The sequence below is a fragment of the Anser anser genome (genome assembly GCF_964211835.1).
Source record: "Anser anser genome assembly, chromosome: 4".
NCBI lineage: Eukaryota > Metazoa > Chordata > Aves > Anseriformes > Anatidae > Anser > Anser anser.
In genome coordinates this window covers 15,274,921-15,296,523 of record NC_139724.1, presented here as the reverse complement: position 1 = coordinate 15,296,523, position 21,603 = coordinate 15,274,921, and the positions used below count along the sequence as shown (strand labels likewise).

Below are 21,603 nucleotides of genomic sequence, written 5' to 3'. Positions count from 1 at the left end.
GACATTTGCCCTGGCTCCTTCAGTGTTCATGTAGCTTTGCCCTTTGAGGTGGCACAGTTTACACGGTATTTTTGTTCACGGTTGGTCTTAGTGCCATAGTCTAGTTGTTCACTGCTGGCACTGCAGCTGGTCTCGTGTGTTATTTACCCCCTGTATCCACACTGCAGGAAAAATGTGCACAAAGAAGGAGCAATTTTTGGAGATCACGTGGCTGGGAATGATAGCCCCAAGCACGTTTATTTCAGAAATGGCTTTGCCCCGAAGCTCCGTGTCCCAACAGTCCTGCAAACTTTGCAGGATCAGGGGTCCTCTTCCCTTCTTTGCCATTTCGCCCAATCTCTAGTTAATTTGATCTCTATCTGAGTGCACCAGGGAGAGAACATCTATTAAACAATAAAATAGACCGATTGTGATGTATTTTCAAACGCTTTGGGGGAATTCTACAAAATTAAGTATCAGAATTGTTTTTCTTATTGGCAACTATTGATCTCTGGCTGTGCCAGTTTCTCTCATTAACACTTTTATTACCTTGTCAATCACAGCACAACCTGCGCTAACCAGAGGCTAAAAGGATTTACCGTTATTAACAAAACTGTCTGGTGCCTCAGAGCAATAAAAACAGCTGAAACCACTGGGGAAGGGAGAAGTCTGCAGAGATTTTGGTAGCATTTTAGTCTGGAGACTGTGATTCAGAGGAAAAAAAAAATCCATAAAATAGGAGCCAGTTTCTCAGCTGATGCAAATGGTCGAATCATGTTAGAAGCATCGGAGCCACAGGGACATCTGTCTGCAAGTAAATGTCCGGCCAGGAATTCAGGATCATATCTAAAAATACAGAGTTTGCGGGCCAGAAGCCCAGTAGGCAAGGCGGTCTGTGAACACTGAGTCACGCCTGCTCAAGCCAAGGTGGTCCAAGGGCTGCAACTGGCTTTTGTGACCCAAGAGCCCAGTTTAGGGAACTCTTTAACTTGGTAAATCAGTCCCTGGAGGTGAGCGTGTCCTTACAGGTTGAAAAAGGATCTTTTAGGCTTTTGCAAGTCTCGAAAACGGGTTGCTGTGAGTAACTGGGGGAATGACTGTCGACAGGGGTTGGCTGTGCATTGTAATGAAGTCAGGGGCATCTGGTGTGCGCATGATAACACGGTGACAGCAAATGTGATAGCAGGCTTACTGCATGTGCCTTTCAATAGGAAGAATAAAAAAATCCTTTTCTTTTCAAAAGCATCCTGAAGTTGGTGTTGTGACAGTGTGGCAGAAGCAGAATTCTTCTCCTTCAGGGCAGGGTGTCAGAACACCCTGGGAGCTGACCCTAAAAACGCAGCGGAACATGGTGACCCTGTCAGCTCTGACCTTCATCACAAGTGTAGGAAACGAACCTGAATTGGCCCTCCCGTGATAACCTCTGGGGCAGGGTACTCACTAACAGCTTCTGGTAAGAAAGGACATGTTCCTTTCAGTACCTAGGTCTTTCAATCTTGAACACCTTTAAATTTGCTGTGGTTAAAAATCACTGTTTGTAGTCAGCTGTGCTGTAACATTTATAAACAGAAGTCTGCACCCTTATTCTCAGTTTCCAGGTGACAAAGTAGAAGTGTTGAGTTCTGGCGTGACTTGGAGAGCTGACCCTCGAGCTTGACGCAAGAAGATGCTGTTTGTGCTGGCAGTGGGAGAGCTCTGTGTCACAGGAATGTGAAGGTGATTGGAACAGAGGGTCCCATCCCGATTATTTAGCATCCTTCAATATCTGAGTGCTCTGCTTGCTTGCTTGTTTACTTAGGGTAACATTTCTAGTGGCATTTATATTAAGGAGTCAAAGTGCTGGTACACCTATGAGCATTTGATTTCTCAGGATGTCCCTTCCTCTTGCTGTTGCTGCTAAACAGGCAAAGGTCCAAGGCATTATTATTTTTTAAAAATGGTAGATAAGGCCCTCTGTCACTATTTCCTTTTGACAGTGTCATTGGAACCTGGTTTTCAATGTTTGTTTTCTACCATAGTCCAGAATTTTTGTCACTCCTGCTAACCTCCAAGGTCACCTAGACGCTTCAGGGATGCAAGGCTGCTCACCGGAGTAAGGAAGCAATTGAAAAAAGGCACAAGATGGCTGAAGACAGCCATTAAAATCCTGCTCTGGCTCTAAATATAGCAACCTTTCCATGCCAGTCTCCTGTAATTTGCATGTTGAATTAGCATCTCATTAATCTCTTATTAGGGACACTGGAAACCTAATGACAAAAACAAACGCAGCATGTGCAAAGAAGAATAATAGGAGGAATGAAGTGAATAAAAGAGCTTTTTTTTTTTTTTTAAGCTGCAGTCTGTCAGCTTACTTGTGGTTTCTGACCACCCTGGTGTCAGGAGGCTGGAGGTGCCCTCCTCACACAGACAAGGCCAAAGGATAAAACCCCAAAGGATGGCAGCAGACCCTTAGTGGGCTGGTGCACCTGACAGTTGGACTATTCACATGCAACATGCATTTTGGTGGAGGGTTCCCGGCCCCTGCCAGCTTCCCAGGGTTCTGAGAAGTAAGGCATTGGGATCAAAGGTCTTGAATTGTGGGTTTCAGAACCACATTTCCCCCAAAAGGTGAGGAATAAGGGGGGAAATTAATTGGGTCTTTCTGATTTTCCAAGCTTTGTTGAGGAATTTCTGCCTTTCTGAGCTTAGTTCTATCTAATTTTCGGAGTTCACAGCAATGAGCCCAGACACCACAGCTCATATCAATTCTCCCCAAATGACCAAGCACTTCAGCGTGCACATTCCTGTCACTGAGTTTGCTGTTAAAGTGCTCCAGTAATAAGGTACCAATTAGATTATCTCCCCCTTAGAAGCATAGTGCAGCTGCAAAATGGATATCATATCATTAGCACCTTTCCCTGGCATTGTCCCAGGGGATGGAAACACCAGACTGTGGGAGCAACTTAGAGCTGACAGCCCCTCGCAGTTTTGGTGGAGCAGAGTGGATAACAGAAGAGGAGTGGGGCTAAAAGGGTGCTGCTGGCCGTGCTTTCTGCAGACTGCAGTAGGGCAATTCTGCTGGTACCTAAAAGGCCAGCTCTGGCGAGCCTGAAATCAGAAACCTCCGATTTCCTAAAGAAAAAGGACTGTGGAAAATGCGAAACTCAAAAGCAGAAGCTAGGATATTTAAGGAGAGATGTGGTAGGAGAACTGAGTGTGCAGCAACATAAAGCATAGGGTTCCATGAACCTCAAGGGGGTTTTGCTCTAAAAAGGCAGGATCAGGCCCCAGAGCAGGCGAGGGAAGGGTGCTCACCCCCCCTGGTCAGTGCCAGCAGTGCCTGGCTCGTGGGCTGAAACTTGGGTGTGGGTAAGCTACAGTCAGAAATCCAGCACATGAAAGTGAAATTAGACACTCGTAAATCAGGGACCACATGAAAACAATCCTTTGGGGACTGTGGTGAGCTATTTCCTCATCAGATTTGGCTGTAATGTATTGGATTACATTAAAAAACAAAACAAAACAAAAATGGTAATGCAAGCCATGCAGAGCATGGAAATGCTTTTCAGTTCCTCTTTATAAGCATGTTACCAGAAATAATTTGGGTCTGCGTTTATCTGGCCTGTTGAGTTCCAGGGTGCTGGCGCTGTGCAACCAGGAATCGGTTAGTTTAGAGCTGTTTTGCTGAATGAAACACAAGAAATTGTGGTCCGCGCAGCCTCTGACCAGATGTCTGTCATGCATGGAGGCCCAGGTAGTGGTTATGCTCTCTTTGTGTCCCCCAGCCATCACGAAGGTCCAGTCACAGTCCTTGCTGTTCCGGAAAGCCTTCCAGTTGTTGTTTGACAGAGAAGAGCTGGCAAAAAAAGAGGTGTGTGGTAGAGTGCACAAGGGTTTGCCGCCCCGCTGTGTTGTGCTGCTTGGCAGCCTCCTTGCACGCCTGCTGGTGGAGCTAGGCATCAGCACTCGATCTCAACCTCTGCCTCCAAAGCACTGGACCAAGGATGATTTGGCAGTGGGTGATGCGCTGGTGCTGTGGAGGGGTTTTCACCTTCTCTGCACCTTGCCACCACTGCGGTAAGACCGATAGGGTGGCCACTCCTCACTGCTCCCACTGAGCAACCTTGCTAAAACAGGGCTGCTCCTAATTTTCAAGCATCTGACCTTGGAGAGGAAGCCCTCGCTGGCGCCTCTTACAAAGACAATGCAAATCTAATCGTACTACTCTAAACATCTTATTAATTTCTCCATACTGTGGCCTCTAGCTGTTGGGTCTTTAAGACGTGGCACGTGCAGGCCGTTCTGCTTCCTCGCTGCGGTGATACGATGATGAGCCAGGCTGAAGTAACAGGAAGTTCCGCTTCATTACAGCAGTATTTGTCACCATTAACGCTCAGCAGGGAAAAAAAACAATGTATGTGCCGCCTAACTTTCAGAAGGGTGCATTCGTGTCTTCCTCTTGAGCAAAAACACGGTAGGGAGACGGAAGGAGCTTGCTAACCGGCACAGGGCCAGGCAGCGTGCAGAGGAAGAAGTGACCGTGTTCTTTTAGCCAGTGGGTCCCTGCCTCCTGCTGGGCAAAATGCTCATTCTTCTTTTCTCCAAGCGCTTGAACCCTCGGTGAGCAGATGCGTGGCTGGAGCTGAGGAGTCTTTCCCAGGCATCAATATCAAGCTCCTTGGACTTGAAATGATAGCGGAGGTGTTGGCACGGGCTCCTGTCTGGCACTCGCTCCCACCAGCATTAAATCGACTGCTGAGAGAAAATGATTGCTCGGTTCCCAAGTAAATGTCAGTAAATCTTAGAAATGAAAAGGAGCATCATGATGGGAATAATTCTCTTTTTCCTCCGAAAGCCTGTGCATGAGAGGGGAAAAAGGAACAAAAAGATTTCTCCAGCCACACTTGCTGCAGTTAATAGCAATGCCGTCTTGCCAGGAACATCAAATGGAGGAACAAAACTACTGGGTTTTGACAGCAAGAGAAAACACGTGGGCAGCTCTGGGCTTGTCCCAGGGCCAGGAGCCCAGAGGGAGCCTGAAGGAGCACAGCACTGCATTTTTGGCACTCTCCTGCTAGTTTAGCAGCTGCTAAAGAGACAGAAACAGGCACATGCCTCATTGAAAAGAGGTGCCTTGACAAAGAAAAAAGAGCTCTCGCCTGACCCAAAAACCTCTGACCCTGGCGATTAGTTCCCTGGGTTCTGGCACTGGAGCAGGCGAATGGAGAGGAGATGCTCTGCTCTTCCCTTAGATCAGTCTGTTTATGCCCAGCTAAGCACAGGTCAGAAGAGGCTTCAAATGTAGATGCCTGCATTTGCATTCCTCCTCATCATTCAGGTTTGTGTTGAGGGATGAAGACTAATGTGTTACGACATGCCTTTGGGGAAGGAGATGCTCCTGCTCGGTGTAAGCACAGCAAGTGCTTCTCTGCAATATATGGGAGAGCCTGAATCTTCTGAGGTGCTTAAAGAGCATCGTGAGAGGTGATCGTGCTTGTCTTTGGCAAAGAGGTCAGTTTAAGAAATTCCCTTTCCCACTCTTCCTCCCTGGTGCGCTGCTGTTTGCCAGCCCTTTGACCCAGGTGGTGCAACTGACCCTGCTACTGAAGCCAGCCACGTAATTACTTTCTTGAAGTCCAGAAAAGGTAGCAACGTTCAGTGGAAGTTCTTAAAAACCCTGGTATAATTGCATCAGCCTTTTCTGCAGGAAGCCTCCCCCTGGATGGCGTGCCCCGCTTACAGGCGGCGTGCTGTGGGCTGCCTAGGTTTGGAGCACAAAGCAGCCAGCCCCGGCACAGCACCCCAGGGTGCTTCTGGTGGGGGATATTTAGGTTCCTCGCTTCCTCTGGATCACCTTGTAGGCAAGGGCTCTCTGCAGAGGCTCTAAAGCCTAGAGAGACAAGGCTCCTCCACCGAAGGCTCACCCCTGTCTACCCACCCCAGCACTGGAAAGCCGCATGCTTAAAACTGTGACGCCCATGCAGTAGAAAAGCAGAACGCTGGAGGATGCTAGTGCCCCTTTGCTGTTCTTGAGCTGGGCAGCTCCATTATTTCATTTGATCAGTAATCCAGCCATAAATCTTGATCTCTTCTGTCCAGATTTTCAAGGCAGCATGACCCAAACCCCAAAGAGGTCCTGCTGTCACTCACAGCCCTGCCTGCCCCCATGCTGACAAACTCCAAAACACATCAGCAGGTTGGCTGCTGGCATATGTCTCTCCACGACTCGTCTTTCCAAAGGCAAAGTGATTGATCCTTTAAGCAGGGGTTCACTAATCAAATTCATTTATTCAGGCACTGCCCTGCTGCATGCTCTGAAAGAGCAGAGATGCCTTTCCAAACATATTTTTCAAAGCTCCTTAACAACTTAAGAGCAGCGGTCTGCAGGAGAGGGAAAGCATATCATTTAGAAACAGAGGGAAGAGGGTGCAGTGATTTTTTGTTGCTGATGTGGCATCGTATGAGGTCAGGGCTAGATGGATGAGCTCCAAATGCTATCTTGGTGCATTGAGTATGCAGCCACTTTGCCAGAGGTGACATAATGTTGGACATTTGGTCTCAGTCCAAAGTGATATTGACGTGCCACAATGACAGACAACTTGGTGAAATGTCCTCCATGCCAAGCGGGGCTGTGGTTTTCCAGTGCGCAGGGCGCTTATTGAAGGAAAAAGCCCCAACTAATGCACAGCACCTCTGCTTCACTGCAATCTCCCATGAGGCTGGCGTTGCTTATAGCAAGATGGATGAGCTTGAAGAACACGCATAGCTCCTTTCTCTACCGAAAAATGAAGACAGCCCCTCATTTATGCTCCATAGGATCTCTGTCAGTGTTGGGTACTGTGCCTCTGTCATCACCCTTACATTGAGCTGCAAGGACTGGCTGGAGCTGCTTGAATCACTCTTCCCAACTGCATTGTAAAGGCACCTTTAATAAGAAGGAGACTTGATCCTGAGGTGCTAGTTACTTATCTCGGCCTAGCTGAAAACCCTTTGGGCTGGTTTTTGCCATCAGCTGACCTTGGATGGCGACTAGCATTTAGTCTTTGAGTCTGTCTTTTCCTGCATGATAAGATAATCATAACAGAGCCAGAGCTGACAAGTGGTGTTTTGATGTAAGCAATGAGCAAACAGACAGATCAATAAGTGCTGAGCAAGGCACGCTTCACCTCATATCGTATCGACTTACTGCAAAAATAATGGGGCAACAAAATGAAAATGTGTTGTGTTCTATCTGAGTTATGGGCAGTGGTTATATATAATAAAACACAATATATTAACTCAGATGGGACTGGCTGTTGAAGAAAATACAAATGGGCAGACACGGAATGTACTGTCTCTAGATGTACACAGCAACACATCGAGATTAATTACACAGAATAGGGGAGGAAACGAAAGCAACAATAATTCTATTATTATGGCCATAGAAAAAAACGTGAGAGAGATTTATGGCACTAAGAGCAAAATTTGTGTGTCCTGTTAGTCTGACTGTCTAATGTGTGAAAGATTTATGAGTCCAGTGAGTAATGATCAAAAGTATTTACAAAAGTTTACCATTTGTTAGCTTTTATTTTTGCTCTCATGGAGATTGTTTACAAGCAGCGGAAGGATGACATTGGGCTGACTGGCTGTCTGTGGGGCTTCTGCTGCAGGTTGCTTATAAACATTTTGATTTCAGCAGCTCTGATCCCCCAAAGCCAGGCGACAGCCCAGGCAGAAAGAGGCACAAGACTACGCTGAAGCAGTCTTGATGTGTTCAGAGGAAGCTTGGCTCGTGGAGGTGTAAGTTGAGGTGCACTGAGATGGGAGGCACTTTCGTGTCCTAGAGCTGCTTTTTATGCACCAGAAACTTCTGCTTTGCCTTCCCTTACCTCTGCTGATTGGTCATGATGGGGACCTGTGGGAGATTACATCTGGAAGCTGGTGCATGATGCCTATGCTTGGAGAAATGATGGACAGAGGAGGAAAGCAGAATGCCTGTGATAATCAGGTTGTAGAGAGAGAAAGGTTATAGAAAACAGCCGAATGGGTACGCTGTTGGCCATTTATCGCCTTCGAAATGGATCGAGGGTAGCTAAACAATAGGACATTTCTCACGGCTGCGTGGGCACCTATCTCATCTCCCAGCTGCAAACAGCAAACTGCCTACTCAGGGCCCCAGCGAGACGTAAGGTGATTATGGCTGCTTGGTTAATTGAGATGTGATATGACAGAGAATATAATTTACTTTGATAATAATTATCACTGACCCAGGTAGTTTTGCAAAGCTCAGGCAGAGTGCAGAGGTCTGCTCTGATGGATCATCTCCTTCCAGGAAAGACTTCTGCAGCTCTGCAGCTTCGCGGGCACTCCTGGGTGTGCTGGAGAACACATTAAAAAGAAAGCAAACCCAGGATAATATTCTCACAAATACCCTGAAAAATAAGTCTGTAAATCTGGAATGCATTTGCAGTGTGTTATGGGGCAGTAAATCCCACAGATACTCACAGAATCAAGTACGAATTTGGGTCACAATATCGAATCCCAGTGTTCACTCTTTAAGGACTTACTGGGGTCTCTGTCCTCTTGGCATCTTTTTCTCATGAAGCTGGGAAAATCTCATGTTTCGTTTTTGTTAAGTAGGTAACACAATAAGACTTATAAACATGGCCTGAGGAGGGAGGTATTTCAAAGCAGGGTATAGCATTTCAAGTAGTTAAGTAGATTGTCTCCAGTTGTGGTCCAAATTTGCCAGGAAATCGTGAGATTTTGAATAAGCTTTTTTTTTTAATTATTATTTTTTTTTTTTCTGCTGATGTGCGCAATTGATTATTTTTATCACCAGGAGGGGTTATGAAAACACTTCTGAGCAGCCAAAAGCCCAAGACACTGCAAATATGGCAGCGATGCAGGCCATTAAAACAACAACAACAACAAACTCTACAGTTTTTTTTTTTAAATTTAATTGCTGAAGACAAACCCAGTTTTACAGAATATATATGCTGAAAAATGCTTCAATAGCTCTTATTCAAAAAGATTAGCTGGACAACTCTAAACTTATCGAGATAAATGAGGTGAGTCCATTATTTCAAGTTACTCCGGGTAGAAATGAGAGCGGAATTTGGTATAGGGAATAGGTTCTGAGTATAAAAATGAGAATATTCAGGCAATTTATCATGATGGCTGAATTAAAAGAAAAACTGCAGAGCTCCCAGCAGCAACTGCTGCTGTTAAAAGGAAGGCCTTTTATTGAGACGTGCAACTTCTTTGAAGCTCCTATTACTGACAACTTTTGCCTTAAAAAGTGTTAAGTGTACGTGCGTTAGGGAAGTGTGACTGCACTTTTGGACTTTTCCATTGGTATTATTGTATTATGGTAGCAGGTCGTGGCCCAAAGGGGGAAGGGGACAGGGATTTGTCACTGGGGAAGGGAGCAGTGTCGCAGGGATGCGCTTTTCTTTTCCTGGCGTTCAAGGATGGGAGGCCTTCGACCTTCAGCTTTGCTTTGTCTCAAGTGCTTGCCCTGCCTAAACGTGCTGGAAACGAAAGAGAAAACAGAGGGAAGAGAGAAGGGAATGGGAGTAATTTGAAACGTGGAACATCTGCATGCTCATTATTAAAGGAAAAATAAAACAAATCCTTAAAAAGTCAAAGAGGTCCCTGGGGAGGCATTGCTCAGCCGGTGATGAGCTAGGCAGGCATCTCCGGGCAGAGATTTATTTTTCCTGGTTTCTCATCAGCCCTCACTGGCTGGAATCTCAGCCCGCAGCCGTCTGAGCCCTGGCTGAAGCTGCACCACTGTTTGCTGTCTACCAGGTCAGGGCTGGGGAGGAAAAGGAGCTCCAAAAGGAGCCAGGGAGTGAGCTCTGGTGATGATTAGGAGGTAGAAAAAGCATTTGAATAAATATTTGTTGGCACCTGCAATGGGTAGAATACACCTGACATCTGGGTTTTCTTCCCGGTGCTCTGATAAAAAATAAAAGCTAGCTGGGGAATAGGGCAAGGGGGTGGTCATGATTTAACTCCCCCGACTGCATACAACTCCACTGTACTTACCTCCTTTTGTGGCTGTCAAACTCCATCTTAAAACTCGTGGGCCAGTCACCGTGGGTCTCACACAAAGCTTAGAGGCACCCAGCTTTGCCAGCACCATTTGCCAGCATCCCTGTCCCTGCTGTCAAGGCTCTAATGTGAGCAATCTCCATCGCATGTAGCCGAAAAACACCAGAAGAAAATGTTTTTGTCCTCATCGTATCGAATCCAGACCTGATTAGAGACAGAATTTTCTAGAGGGACTATTGATTTTTGCCTCGCTGACTGTACCCAGCAATTTGCAAGTTGCTCAGCCATCGTTTATTTCTGGAGTTCGGCAGCAAGATAACAGCCTCTGTAAATAGACTGATGCGTTAACCATTGGCTTGGTGATGGATCACATTAATAAGAGCCTCAAATTCACCCCAGCCAAATCCTGAGCATCTGTCCCAAGGATCCGTGCAAGTTGCTAGCACCTTCCTCAGTTCGGAAGAAAGCCAAGATAGGAGGTCTTGATTTCTTCTCCGGGATTCAAAATAAGGAAGGCTGCTTTCTTCTGAAGGAGTGCCTTTCCCAGGTTTCTTTGCCAATCTTACCGAAAATCTGTGAGTTTAATAGTCTTACGAATGTGTGTGTCCTTCAGCCTGGTGGTGTGTATCATCCATCGGGACAGAGATCTGCTTGCCTTAGGAGGAGAGGGGAGATGTGATGGGCTTGCAGTCTCCTGTCTAGCTCCTTTTCTTGTGGTTTTGTGACCTCAGTGAGCATTTATAAAGACCTAAGCACACTGAGACATCTAGGTGGGCATCGTGGTTGCTTAAAAACATAGGACCCATTTTGGATGTGGAAAGCAGTCGTTTGGGAAAATGTGTTCTTTTTTTTAAACTTCGAGTGTTGTTTAGAAAGTGTTTATTTTTCAAGGAAAACAACCACTGAAACCCAAGCCCGTAACCCCTAAAGAATGGAAAAGATACAGATTGGGAAAATAAATAAATAAAAAGTCTGAACACGTGAGCACACGGCCATCTCCTATATTTTTAAAAGCCAAAGCACTGTCACACACCAAGCTCAGCAGCATCACCGCAGCTGGTAGCTACAAACCCAGCTGGCATTTCTCATCCAGTGGGGCACAAATGGGAGAGCGAGGAGGAGGTGGGCTCCCGACCTGCAGCTGGGTGGGTTTCTCATCCCCAGGGAGAGGTTGGTGGCTTTCTCCTAGAGCCGCCCTGTGAGACTGGAGGTTCAAGTGCTGTGCGTGGGGCTGTGAGGCACTTCAAAGTGATAAAACTTGCAAAAATGACATAAAAATTGTTTTCCGTCCTCCTCTGAGACTTGTGCAGGTGGCTTCTGCTGAATGATCTGAGAGTCTTGGGGACCGACCCGCTCTGATAATAACAGCAATAAATATATCAGACTTTTTCTGTATCAAAACAGCGTTGTTCCAAAGCCACACAGCCCTTCAAGCCACAAAAACCAGTGTCAGGAGGCTTTGAAATGTGCCTGGTGTGGGTTGGGTGAAAGCAGCCGGTGCTGAGGCACATCCCTGCTGCGTGCAGGGCTCCTGCGCCCCAGGGCAGTGCAAATGATTGAACCCTGCCTGGATTCAACAGAGGGGACCCAAAAAACCTGCTTTTTCCCCGGCACGCGAGGCAGGAGAGGGGCATCTGGCGAGGCTTCTCCCAAAGTCTTCTAGCTCTCTGCTAGCTCTAACCCACTGCCGGCCTCCCATGGAGAAGCGCTGCAGCCCTCTTTGCATGCAAATTGTGAATGCATTGTACATGAGGGCCCTAATTAATACTCGGCTGCAGATAACGATTTTACATTATGGCTATTAACCTTGGCGTATCTGAAACCAAATGCCAGCGTGTCGGGGAGGATTTTGCATACGTTGCGTAGTGAAAGAATGAATTTCGGTTTTGCATACTTTATAGATTGATTTTCTTTATAAGTTGTGAGACTAATATTGGGGAGGAGGCCGGCAGTAGCCTGTTGGCTACTCCAGTGTTTAGGGCATTAGCCAGGGATTTTGGAGCCTCGGGTTGAGTTTTTTGCTCTGTGCTGGCTGCCCGCAGGCCATTTAACCACATGTGTGCAATGGAGATACGAGTGTTTCTGTCCACACAGGGATGGTTTCATAACACTATTTCTGTGCCCAAATATTCCTTTTCCAAAGCTTTTGTGAGAAAAGCTCCTTGATTCCTAGCTCAGATGTGTGTCTACCTGCAGTGATCTGATTCCTGGGTTAAGTTTATGAACTGTGTATTGGAATTGACGTTTTTTTTTTTTTTTAAAGAGTTCTTTCTAAGATTCATTTCATTTATTCCTAATAACAGGCCAGAAGCGGCTACACGCAGAGATGATGTTGAAAGCCTGGCCTGGTGGGGTTTGTCTAAGGGACACGGTCTGATCTGCAGGAAGATCTGCTTCAGCCTGGGGACAGCGACACTTGGAGGCCGCATGCCTTAGCTGCTGGGCACTGGCGCCCGTGGTGGGTTAAGGGGTTTGTGCCTCTGGTTCCCCATCCTGTCACCTTCCCAGGGATGCTAGAGGGAGCATCTCCCGTTGCTGCTTCTGCCAAAAGAGAAGAGCAGACTCGTGTCTGAGGTCCCCTGCATCCAGTCAGTGCTGCCAGGGTAAGTGCAATGCCGGGCTCATGGGTACAATCTGCATTTCCTGCTGTGGGGAGACTGTCCAAGGGATTTCCAGTCCTTTCCAGCTCACCCACTGTCCTACACGTGCTCCTCGAGCAGTGTTTAAAAGCAGAATACCCCAAAGTGCTGAACTCTGGAAACCTGGCCCTCATTTACCCAGCAGTTGCCGTGATGTGTAATGGAAAAAGGATGCTTACAAGGCCACTTTCTTTAGGAAGAATTTTGTTTCTGATCCAACTGGCAATAAGTCTAACTCTGTGTAAACTATTTTATGGATCTGTATAGTCAACAGATCAATTTTATTATACTTGGCCACTGCAGAAAAACTGTAAACTCCTGCTGTTAGCTGATGTTTGGGAAATATGTTTACAACTTTATTCCTTTCCTTTGGTGGCACCAAATTATTTATTTATTTGTTTTTTAAAAAAAAAGCTGTGCTGTGCTCTCTCCCATGCTATTCTGTCATGCAGAACTTTTCCACATGGCCAGCTCCAGCACAACATATTGTGCTAATGAGAAAGCATTCGCAATTCTAATTAATGACAGGTCTTTTGATTTTCCTGAGCTGGTAAAGGCTCAATTCTCCTTTGTCTTTCCACCATTAGGTTTTACTGATTTTAAAGATATTTTATGTGGTGTTCTTGCTAACATCAGTTTTCAGTGAAGCCCCCAAAGTGACTAAGAAAGCGAGATTTGTCTCAAAACCCTTTTAAAATGATAGGGAGTGAAATAAAAGGAAGAGTAGTGGGTTGCTGGTATCTGCAGCCATGGTGGCTGGCACTCTAGAGTGACTCCCTTTGGTGACTGTGCTTCAACCCACGGCAGAGTTAGGTCTAGTAGCTCCCCCCAGACACATCCCTCCTGCTATTTAGCTGTACGAATCTTGGTTTAGCAACAGTTTTGGATTATGCAGGGAAGTGGGCTGTGGCAATGGGCTACGCAGGGACCTGAACGCTGCTTGGCTGAGAGCAAGGGCTTCTCTATGGGACATCAAACTGCTAGCTTTCTGCAAGCTGGCACTGCCTGTCTGGTAGCTTATATTTGAAGGGGATGCTGGATCAGTTTGCTTTAAAAGTCCCTTTAAAAATAAGCAAGTTTGGGAACATGTTTTTGTGTGATCTAAGCTTCATCTAACCCAGTATCCCATCTGTGACAAGCATCAGCGCCAGATGTTTCTAAATAAGATATGAAAATCCCACAGTAATAGATGGGGGATGATTTGCCCTAAGCAAAGGTCTCACCCCAACCTCGCATAGTTCCAGAGCAGTGTCGAAGCAGGTGTTTTACTATGAGTACCTGGGACAGGGGGGAAAGCTCATGAAACGCTCATTATTTACTGGATTATATTAAAATGTACAGCTTCCTCACACATCTCAGCTATGCTGTCTTTTGAGGCACGCTAACCTGGCATTTTCTTTTTCAGAAGAGCTGACCGCAGAGTCACGGGCTGGGTGTGGTGGGAAGGGACCTCTCGAGTGAGCTCCGGACATGGGCTGCCTTTGGGAGCTCTTAAATCAGCAATAGGGGAAAACCACAAAAGTTCCTTCTTTCACTCAATCGGGAATCAGTGGAGAGCACTCCAGTGGGCCTCGGATTTGCAAAGTTGCTTTTTGGAGTGGATTTGCACCTCGGCTATTGCTATGAGGTCTAGGTAACTCTATTATTTCATATTTTCTCCCGGTTCCTATGCAATTTGCACAGTCAGGGTCAAGCCTTCGCTAATGACAGCTCCTTGCGTTTCAAGGTGGCCGAATCAGCAGGATGTATGGCACGTATCCACAGAGCTTTAAAAATATCTCTCTGCATGACATATGCTGTTTGTCCCTGAACACTGGATAGGTTAATTGTTAAAGAAACATTAATAACATTAACTGATGGTATGGCTTCCCACTGCCTCTGCCCTGGCAATCTCACACTGGCAAATGGATTAATAATCCTATCGGAAATGAATGTCGTTGCTATGCGAGTAACTCTAAACTAGATAATTCAGGAATAGTTTGGATGATTACTAATTAGATCCACCGACACAGGGGAATTTGAATTATTCATGACTGGCTGAAAACAGCGGGTAATTCATTTGTGCACTTCTCTGCAACTAATGTGAAAGTTGTTTATTTCCCCTCCACCCCACCCCACCCAGATGATCTGCTAGAAACGATCCCACATTTCAGTGCTGATCATTTCACCACAGAGGAACATCAGGGTTGCAAAGGTAGGAGAAAAAGCCTTGAAAAGTTAGTTGGAGAAACGCGTGGACAAGGTGCACTTTGAGACAGGAACTTTATTCTTTATTCGCTGAGTTTCAGCAGACCAAGCCAACATCTGAACTTGCGAAGAAATACCCAAATTAAGATGCTGATGTGCTGCTGGGGCAGGTGAGGAAGTATCATGTGGTGGCACCTGCACCCCCACACGCATGCTTTTTTGCAGAGGTGCAAGGGGCTGGCTGGGAAAGGCTGGGTGCACCTTCACAGCCCTCTTGCTTCCCCCAGACTCACCCAGTGCCGCCCATCTCCCTGTGGCGGAGCCATCAAGTCTCACCTGGGGGAACACCCTGAGGAGCTTCCTCCTCCGTACAGACGCACGCACCATTTTGAATCCAACTCCCCCAAATCCAAAGCATGCCATTTTTAATGAAAAAAGGCATCCTTAGCAGCTCTGCAGATACCTACTGCTGGACATAGCTAAAGTGATCTGGATAACTCAAGTTGAGGACACATAGGAGTTAGCAAAGAGGGTTCTTCACCTGGTCTCTGATTATGCTTAATGGCATGCAGATGACTTCAAAATAATGTGCAAAAGCTTTCTGGGCTGTCTGATAGCTCCTTCTGTCCCAGCACTGAGCTGAGAGCTGTAGCCAGCAGTGACGCCTGAGCAAACCCATTTTAGGGCTCCTTGTTTTTACTTCATTCCTTGAAATGGCTCTCAGTAGTTTGAATAGGAGAAAAAAAAGAGGTGACACTGGAACAGGAGGATAAATAACCTCACACATGAAATTAGCCAGCTCATTCAATACCAGGCTCTGCAGACACTATTGCCTTTATTCATTTATGAGCTTTATTATCTTGATTTTTCATTAAAATACAGTAGGTTGGTCTAACTCATAAAATAGATAAAGAGAAGCACATCAGTTCATTTACCATTTGTCCACGTATGTAACTCACACAAGAAGACAGCTACTGCTGTCACCCATGAAGCCCTACCGAACTCAAAAACGCTACAAAACTGGGAGTAGGTAAAGCAGGCAGCTGTGCCTAGGCTTTCCTCCCTGGCTCACCTGCACCTCACTTGCTCTTATTTTTGCTAGCATTTTCCAGCACAGCAGCACTAGCTCGTTTTCAGTGTCTCAGATGTATCTGACCCTTCGCCGGATGGGTGGCAGAGACATGTACCTTGCCTGAGACCACAGGCTGGAGCTGAACTTGGTCTTGTCAATCAGGAAAAAAGAAATTGAAAAAAAAAAAAAAAGGCTTGAAAGCTGGTCTTGAGGGGATTAGAAGACACGTGAAGTGCGCCATGTGTTGGTGAACCCATTTGAAGTGGGTATTTGCGTCTTATTTTTGGTGAAATACCAGACTGAGGCGTTTCTTCCATCCTAAACCAGCCAGTGCTTCAGCATGGGGATCTGTTTTCCTCCACCTGGGTGCGCACCACGTATATCCATGGCTGGATAGAAGTGAGAAAAATGCTTGCACGCAGATTCACGTATATATGCACTTCTTAGCGTTTGCCTTTAGAAAGCAGAGATGCTTCATCCACATGTAGCCCCTGGAGGAGCGATATTAGTAGTGCAGCAAAGCCACGCCTGAAATGCTGCTGTTTCTACAGTTCTTGCTCTCTTGCTGTGGTTTTCACCAGCTCCCCAGCCCTCGGCAGTCCCCAGCAGTCCCAGTGGCCCCACGTCCCCCTCCTGGCTTTACCCGCGTGGTGCCACAGCTCAACCCTGGCAGCCTGCAGCTTGGATAGGGCATCCTCAGCATGGGTGGCAATGGCACTTGGGGGCAACAGGCAGCAAGAAAACACAAGGAAAATATCACCGCATGGCTTGTGCTTAATGCATATTTTTATTTCCTCCTCCTGGCATGGGGGGGGAAGCTTAATTGGGTATTTCGTACTGCTGTCCCTTTCTCCTTGACCCCAGACCTCGGTTTCTGGCGTCTCTCCACAAATGACATTAAAATACCTGATGTGGCAAGTGGGTGCTTTATGAAGAGTGACGTGGCATCAATCATAATTAACCCACGTGTCGCTGTCACAGGCTGGGGCAGGCCCCATCACATCTGGTTTCCTGTTCGAAAATACTTGGGTTTATGTAGGTTTAGCTGAAAACAACCAAGAAAATGATCTCTAGGCAATGGGAGCTGGTGCAAGATGAATTGTCTGTCACTCAGAAAGATGCCCTGGCTGTGGAAACCATCAAGCACGTTCGTGGGGTTTGATTAGTCCTGTTTTCCCCTCGCCCCGTGCTTAGCATGTTTGCTTTTCAGATCGGTTAGCAGCCCAGTATCTGCTCTCTGAGCCTTTTGGAAAACACTCAAGGATGCGAAGCACCTGAGTCCTGCAAGCGGATGATTTTAGAGCTGTCTGTAAAAGCGGGATCATTCTCTTTGTTTCTTGAGTTAAATGCCACACGTTGAGCATTTCAGACTCGGCATCTGCATATCTGTCTATCTGTAGGTGCACTGTAGACCGATGCACCTTGCCAAACAGCGCACCGTGCACTGACACGCTGAGCTGGCACAAGAGGCGCCGTGGGTTTTGTATCACTGGGCTGTAAAGTGCTGGAGACTTGTGGTGCTGATTTTTCATCCCGAAGGCAGAAAGCGCCTTGCAGAGCCACTGGGCAACAGGAATTGAGACTGTCCTTCGTGCTACCTTGCCAGCGCTGGGTGCTTTTGGCTTCCCTTGCTCCCTCTTTCCTATTGCTCCCTCTTTCCCTTGCTCCCTCTTTCCTATTACAGCAGCTCCTACTGGTGAGGGAGCTCAGGATCCGTGGGCATTGCATTGTGCAAGCCATGCTATCAGACACAACTCTTCTGGTTAACTCTTGTGGCGAACAGCTGGTGACTGGTGGCAGCCAGGGAAACTTGGGTCTGTCGGTGTTGCGTTTTCCTGCTTTTGCTCCCTTAAGCATTAAATTGGCTCCTTCACCTCCTAATCTTCAGCTACAGCCTGTTGTTTAATTCTTTTTTTTTTTTTTTTTTTACCAGCCTTGTCCCTTACAGAATCCCAGTGTTACTATGGTGATGCAAGGACCTGTCACAGCATTCACCGATGCTGTAAGGTATACTAAAAGGGTACCGTGGGACACTGTGCTTAAAAATGTGCAAACCAGCAAGGTATTATTGGAAACCCTTTGTTTCCTCCTCCCTAGCTCTCGAGATGGATGCGGTGGCAAGCTGTGATGGTGAGCAGAATGTGCTTCTGGATATTATGTGTTACTACACAAATGATAACAGTGAAATGTGTGGAAGTGGTGGAGTAAGGTACTGCTCAGCGAGAGTTATAGGTATTGGGCTCGGGACCTGCAGCATTTAAAACACAGCACAGCTAAGGAGATGCAGTGCACTTTAGGGATTTAAATCACATTAAATTCAGAGCCCAAGCAATTTTTGAAAACAGTGTGCATCTCCAAATCTCCAAATACGGGCCCCAAACAGTTTTGCTTGCTTTGAGGTGGGAGCTGTAACATTATTCTGTTCTCTGGATGTTAACCTCGCTATGCAAAATGGTATGCAGGTCTCTAACTGGAATGATATTTTCTAGTCTTGTATCTCCCTCCAAACCATCGAGATAATTGCATTCTCTTAATGTGCCTTACCAGCTTGGCTCAGTCAGAGTTGTTAACATATTTTAACAAAATTCCTGCCCACTTCAATTGTGTGCTCTCTCTCCTCCTCCCTCCGAACTGCGCCTTGGCTGCATTAAGAGTTAAACTGGTAGCTCTCCTGGACTTGACATGATAATAAATCTAATAACGTCCTGCTAACAGAGCTAAATACCTCATTTGAGGAAAAATGAAGCAACGTTTTTCCCTGAGCTGTAAAATATGTTGAGTGATTTCATTTCCTTCATACGGAACATCAGGGCTTGGCATAATCCTTGCTCGCTCCGAGAGAGCATGAAAGTTGTCTCCTGCGTGCTAGCTCCAGTTGCCTCGCTGCCAGTTACCTGCCGCACGCTTGGCGCCGCTTGGCCTCCTTCCAGCAAGAGCATGTGTGGTTTTCCCTCTTACTAAAGAGAAAAGAAAACAGGTCTGTTCTGGCATTCGGTCGCAGGCTGTAAAGCGGAAATTAGCATTCAAGACACAGCCACCTCTACCTACAAAGGCCACCTGCACCACTGGTGCTCCGCTTTCAGGCATGTCCCTCAGTCTGCCAGAGTCCGAGTGTGAGACGCGTTATCTGGCCGAGTCAAAAAAATGAGGGATGAATGAAATCTGAGTAGGGACTACGAGGTGCCAAAAGATCAGTTTTAAAAAATCTAGCTGGCTTTCCTTACGTCTCTGTCTGGGAGTCTTTGCTTTTGATGTAGATAAGCTTTCGGTGTGAAGAAGAGAGTCCGTATTTAGGAAGGTTCTCAGGTATTTCGCGACTGTTGTGTCTGAAGTCCCAGAAAAGGAAAGGTTTTTTATGAGCCGATGGGGAAGGACGCTAGTGGAATTTTGCGTGCCTCAAATATTGTCGCCTCTGTCATTTAATTTGTCGTCTTCAAACAGCAGAGCAATTAGGAGAGTTTTAGGGTTTAGCTTTTTAGGATTCACTGCACAGAACAGCCCAAATGAAGTTTGGCACTCATTTCTGCTCCCCACAACTCTGTTAGTTACATTGAGTAAACTGACCATGAGCTTTTTACATTGTTTATATAGATACACAGATACAGAAATAGAGAATATAATGTGTTATAATATAGACATAAAAATATCTGTATTATTTCACCTTTCTGTTCGTGGTTTGAAGTCTTTCATTCGTGTAACAAACCCTCTTTATCTGTTTGCTGGCTGCTTTGCAGCATACGGAGACCCGTTTATGGTTCTAGTCCATAGTTTGGAAGCTTTTCATCTAATTCCTGCAAATCAATTACAGTTTCATGGGCTGGAGTGCATTCTTTTACTTCTATTGCAAATAAATACAAGCGTAAACATGCCCAGACCCTCACGTCTGTATGTACGCGTGCGCATCTGTCCAAGTTCTCCTGAACTGCCTTTTGCAGTCCATCCTACACACTCCAAATACAACTAAATCTTGGAGTCAAGCCACCTTTATTCTTCCTGGATGTAATTTACTCAGTTATTTGCTATATATCACAAGCTTCCTTTTCGTATTACCAAGATGAAAACAAATGCATAGCTCTTTGTGTATCTCTAAGTCTTTTATATTGATTATATACGGATCGTTTTGATGCGTTAGATCTGGAGGGACCTAAAATAACGATGCTTTAAGCCATGCTTGGCTTTGGCACGGAATACCTGCTACCTGGCCACGAGCAGGTGGACAGTAAGATGTGCCAAAGGAGGCAGGAGGTTACTTTTGGAGCCGTGTTACTGAGAGAGGTAGCATGCCTTGCAGGTTTCGGTAGAAAAGATGGGGCTGAGTGGCAGGAAGGAAAGCTTCCAATTTGTGTTGATTATAGCAATTGATAATAATAATAAATTGGTTCTAATTAGCATGGATGCAATCATTTCCCACCTGTAATGACAGAAGATGTCTAGTTCCTCAGAAACACATACTGGAAGCCAAGTGGAGGAGCTGTTTGGTTTACAACTTCACGTCTCGCTGCCTGAAGCAAGGATGTCTGGAAGGTGCTGGCTGGTGGCTGAATATGTTAGGAGCTCTTTGCAATCACTCTGCACCCAAATGTCTATGGAAAAATACATCCCTTTGAAGCACAGGGTTTCAAATTTATGGTTCCCTTAGAAAGAAAAATTAGTAACATTTTGCTTTTTAAAAATTGGAATAGTTTCCGTAATTGAGAAAGAAATCCACTATATTTTTCCTTATCTCTTAGCATTATTTACAGCTCTGTGATACCATTTTTATCACTTTACCATGATCAAACCATTTAATTCAGAGTAATTCCACAGAACGTGCTGCAGCAAATATAAAAGCATAGTTATGTAAAATTTTTGGGAGAAAAAGCATGTATGTCTCAAAAAGCTTTGTAGGTATTTTTAATTTCCCCAAAGCACAGGATAAATAATTATACACTTGATAGGTTTTTTTTGAAAGATGGATTTCAATAATACCCCCCCACTTAGTACTTGACAGAAATGCGTGTATTGGTACGATTATCCCAAATGCCCAGGATGCCTTATTTCCAGCAGGAATTAAAGTCAGAGAAACATATATTGAAATTCTGGAGTTTGCACAAGGCTTAGCTCCATACCAGCTCTCCAGCTTCCTGCTTCTCTTGATGGTCCTCCTTAGGGAGTAGGTCCTCTCCTGTCCCACGTGGGACACTCCATCCTCTCTTCCCCTGCTTGCCTTGCTGGGCCCTTTGTGGCTTCTCAGCACTGAGTTTGTCCCTTGCGCAGTGTGTGCCTTTGGGAAGGCAATGCCAAACTCCAACCCCCTGCTTTTCTCTAGGACGTGACTAGGGCTGTTGGGCTGTCCTGGGCGACGAGGGCAGCATGGCAATGGGTACAGGAGGGACCAGTCTGCTCGAAGGTGTTCCTCCAGTTAGTTCCCTGCTCCACTTGTGTTTGAGCCTCTCACTCTGCCATGTTTAGGGATCCCTAATTCCTGTTTGAAATTACTTGGGAGTTAGATCGAGGCCAAAGCAATTTTCCCCCCAAATGTGTGGCAAACCAGGGAGCTGTAAATTCCTATAATTCCACTAGAGGAGACTCTGGCCTTCCGTGAATATCGCCACTTGCTCCTCAGCTGCAGGCTTGAAGAGCAGGGGTCTGCAGATCCGAAGAGCCGGGAGGTCGCTCACTTTTGCATCTGGACGCAGAGTTGTGCTGAAGGGAGCAGGCTCCAATTTT

The 21,603-nt window shown here is 46.1% G+C and overlaps 1 long non-coding RNA gene across 1 annotated transcript in view; it reads left to right on the top strand.

Moving 5' to 3' along the window:
• The first annotated feature begins 337 nt into the window (after nucleotides 1-337).
• Nucleotides 338-21,603, top strand: part of LOC310898159 — a 56,035-nt gene continuing 34,769 nt past the window's right edge. The window contains exons 1-4 of the long non-coding RNA XR_014583022.1: nucleotides 338-1,056; nucleotides 1,223-1,432; nucleotides 1,571-1,695; nucleotides 12,300-12,599. This is a non-coding gene — a long non-coding RNA (uncharacterized lncRNA). The remainder of the gene's footprint in view (nucleotides 1,057-1,222; nucleotides 1,433-1,570; nucleotides 1,696-12,299; nucleotides 12,600-21,603) is intronic.